General features: G+C 36.3%; 1 pseudogene; it reads right to left on the bottom strand.

Moving 5' to 3' along the window:
* Positions 1 to 3,188, bottom strand: part of LOC102872241 — a 4,884-nt pseudogene extending 1,696 nt beyond the window's left edge.
* Positions 3,189 to 4,299: the final 1,111 nt, after the last annotated feature.

Here is a 4,299-nt window from a genome sequence, read left to right as displayed (position 1 = left end):
ATTGCCTATAGTTATTATAAGGGGACAGTCCTTGGAGAAAGACACTATGCTTGGAAAAGTGGAGGGTCAATGAAGGAGGAAAAAACTCTCAATGAGATAGATTGACACAGTGACTGAAATAATGGCCTGTATGATAGGATATATTATAAAGACAGCACAACATAAGGCAGGCTTCAGAAATGTCGTTCATAGGGTTGCTATGAGTCATACGTCATTCAACAGGACCTAACAACAAAAACATGAATGGTAACAGCAGTTAAGAAATAAACCTTTAGAGGTGGCAGTTTGAGTCACTCAGAGATGCATGAGATTTCATTTTAAAACATCACAACCTTGAAAAGTCCATGAAGCAACACATGGACTCATCATTAGTCGGAATAAACTTTAAAAGCATCTTGTTTGGGGGGATTTTTGTCTGCTGGTTATTATTTGGTTTATGGTAAAAAATGGTTGATGCCCTTCCTGACTGTCAACCAAAGGGGTTGTAAAAAGAGATCCATGCATAAGGACTTCAGAAGAAAATCTGCTTATGTACATGTAAAAAAAATCTGCTTTTAAACTCTTATGGAGAATGCACTCTTCTGACACAGAACATTATGAATTTGAGTTTATTTGCTCACAACTGTTACATGACACTACACCTATGAAAAAACCAATGTCTGTACTATCACAACTAAAAACAAAAAAGTGATGGTGTGGGACTTTCCAAGGCAGTCTGCCTTTACAGAAATGAACCTTTTCTTGTAAGTTTTCCCTAGACCGCTCTGATAATAAAGCATAAAAATTGCAAAGCAAGCATCTTCAAGTTTCAATTCATTGTTAATTTAATCAGTTGTATTGTATAATTATACATTAGTCCTGATCTGTTTATCTATGTACAAAAGTTCATTTATAGCATAAGTGCAGAACCTAGATTAAAAATATTAGAGTACATGACTGACTTTGTTGAATTTTAGTTAATTTTTAACTAATGCTTTTAAGGATTAAAAATGTGCTAAATTGGGTTGTTGTTGTTATGTTTAATCAAGTTGCATACAACTTATAAGGATCTTATGAATATTAGCTCTGAATCCTTCCCTAGTCTGAGCAAATCTTACTGTCTCTGACACAGCAGCCCATTTCCACAGTCACTGTTGTCAATCCATCTCGTCCAGGATCTTCCTCTCCTGCATTAGCCCTCCATCCTTCCAATCTTGATGTCCTTCTCTAAGGATTGGTTCCTTCTCTAGCACCACAACTTAAAGACATTGATTTTTCTTCTGTCCTCATTGAGCCTTGACCAGCTATCCAATGTATGAAAAAATAATGCAAAGACCATGGCCTGGATCAGGCACACTTTAGTGTCTAAACTGACATCTTTATCTTCACCATTCTCAAAAGGGCCCTGACAGCAGATTTTCTCAGTGCAATTAGTCTTTTGATTTCCTGACTGTGCCCAGAGTGTTAATTGTGAATCCGAGTAGGATTAAATTGTTAACAATCTCAATCTCTTCATCATCTATCATGGTGCTATCAATTGGCCCAGTGGTGAGAATCTTTGTTTCCTAGATGTTTGGAGGTAATTAATATTGAAGACTACAATCCTGGACCTTCTGCAGCAAATGCTTCAGGTCCTCTTCAGTTTCAGCACATAGGGTTGTATCATCTCTTTAACGTAGGTATTTGATGAGTCTTCTTCTATCTAATCCTGATGCTACATTTTCCTTTATAGAGTCAAGCCTCCTAAATGATCAATCTATTCCACATATACACTGAAAAGGTATGGGGGAAAGATGCATCCCTGACACACGTTTTTTTATTTTGAAAAATGCAGTTTCCTTGCCCTGATCACAATACTGCTTCCTCATCTCAGGTTTCACATCAGCACAATGAAATGTTCTGAATTTCACATTTTTCTCAATATTAGCCACAATTTGTTGTGATCCACATGGTCAAATGTCTTTGTGTTGTCAATAAAACAAAAAGAAACAGTCTTCTAATTTGAGTAGATATGGAATTATTTGGGAGGACCTAATGCAGTTGAGTGTAGCCCACAGAGCTGGCCTGGATATTAAGTTATGACTTTTATGAATTAATCTAAAAAAGAAAAGATGAACAGAAGTAGGAGACAGCTTTCTTATATTGATTATGTGCAACACTTTGGGTAATTCACTTAAATGATTTTAGGTTCAGTTACTTTATTTAAAACAAAAACATAAGAGTTAGATTAAAGTAACTTTAAGGTGAGTAATAGTTCACTACAATTGAAATGTATATTATTTTCAATCTCCTCTATGCTGTTTAAATTGATTCTTAATTCCCTTGTTAGGACTTCTTAGAAGAGAAGGTCTAATAGTTTTTAATACAAAGCTTACTGTGCATAGAATGTAAGCAAATACTATGGGATTTGTGAGATTGTGCTCAAACATTTCAATAATTTTTATTACATTTTCTATTAACTAGAAATAAAAAGTAATTTGATATTAAACAAGACCTATCTTTTTAAAATGTATTCTCCTTATGTTGTTGTGGTTGTTGTTAAGTGCCATCAAGTCATGGTGGCTAATAGTGACCCTATGAATGAAAGTCCTGGACACCTGTATAACTTTTGTCCTTTCTCCAGGCTCATAGGGTTTCCAGAGGCAAGCTATTATGGAAGTGGATACCACCATTCTCCTTATACAAGAAATAAAACCCAAATAAACAAACAAAAAAAAATCTAAGTGATAAGTTAAACAGAGAAAAAAATTGAACCTCCACAATGAAAATTAGTGTGCATCAACTCCATCCAGAAATAATGATTCTTGAAAAGGGATATTCTAGAGAGTGAAATAATCTCGTCTCTAAATTTATTGAGGTCTGATAGTGAAAAGATTTCCGAGTAAGCTGTAATTGTTAACAACCTCAATCTCTTTTCCATTTATCATGTGTCATCTTCATAACACAGATTGTTAATAAGTCTACCTCCAATCCTGATGCCAAACTTCTCCTCATAGAGCCCAGCATCCCAAATAATCTGTTCTGCATACAGATTGAAAAGATACGGAGATAGGGAGTGCTTCTGTCACGGGCTGGGGTGTGAACGTGCTTTGGCTGGGCCACAGCCTTGCACTGACACCTGGGAAGTGGTGCCACAAAGACACTTTCTGGCTGTCCACACCACACAGGCCTAGGTGTCCTGCAGCAGAGCAACAGTAAGGACCAGCCATGGTTGCTCATAGGTGTATTGGATGTTATCAATTCATTGTCTTCTACATAGAAGTCAAGAATTCTGCCACTGAACCACTTAAAAAAACACACACAAAAAAACAAGACAAAACAAAAAAACCCAAACAAACCCAAAAACCAGTTGCCATCAAATTAGACTCATCAAATTGATTTAGAATAGGCCTATAGGATAGATTAGACCTTCCTCATAAGCATTCCTAGGTAATAATTAAGGAGGCTTATAAGCACCTCATTCTCTCACAGAGCGGTGGGGGTTTGCACCCAAGCACTTGGACACTGAACTATCAGATCTCCTATTAAGACATTCATGCACTCAGTTAATCTGGAACCAGAACTTCACAGCTGACCCTTTAGCAGGTTTTTCTTAGGCAGTAAATCTCACACAAGTAGATTGTCCATCTTCCTCATGCAGAACCAGTTTGTATTGTTGTTAGATCCTGTGCAGTCAAGTATGGCTCATAGCAACCCTGTGAACCATAAATCTGCACCTTATCCTTTGCAAATAGTGAGAACAGCAGGCCAGTAGTAAATTTGTTCCACCAGAGAGGTACACCCTTTGGGTTAGCAATACAGTTCCCTCCTGATAATGTCACCAGAGCATGTCTGAGGCTGAAATAGTCTTTATTACATGACCACTAAATGAATAATTAGCATTTTAAGCAAAACACAGCAGATGTGAAGATAGTCATTGCATCATTTCATGATTTTGCTTACAAAAATGTTCTTTGAAAGAACATCAGAAGTAAGAATTTTTGTGGAGTTAGAAGAACATCCAGAGTTGCAATTCTATAATGAAAAGAGAAGAGCATGCAATAAGGGAATCCAGCCTCTGACTTTCCAAATCTCAGTCTTCACTCTTACTTGCTTAGATGTTCTCCTTCATTTTTCTTCTGCATAGACTTGACTTTCAGGAATTTTACACAACATATTTGTACTGAAACTGGAAATGAGTGAAAAGAGCTAAAAATGTTGCCTTTGATAAAAATAAAGAAAAGCCCAAAATATCAGTACAATATTTTTAGAAAAGATTTTGGAACTTTAAAATGAACTTCTGTAACCACAATAGAGAAAAAGCTTTTTGAAGTCAGAAAA

Source organism: Elephantulus edwardii, unplaced genomic scaffold (assembly GCF_000299155.1).
Source record: "Elephantulus edwardii isolate Elephantulus edwardi_28Jun2011 unplaced genomic scaffold, EleEdw1.0 scaffold00023, whole genome shotgun sequence".
NCBI lineage: Eukaryota > Metazoa > Chordata > Mammalia > Macroscelidea > Macroscelididae > Elephantulus > Elephantulus edwardii.
This window is presented reverse-complemented; position numbering and strand designations above follow the sequence as displayed.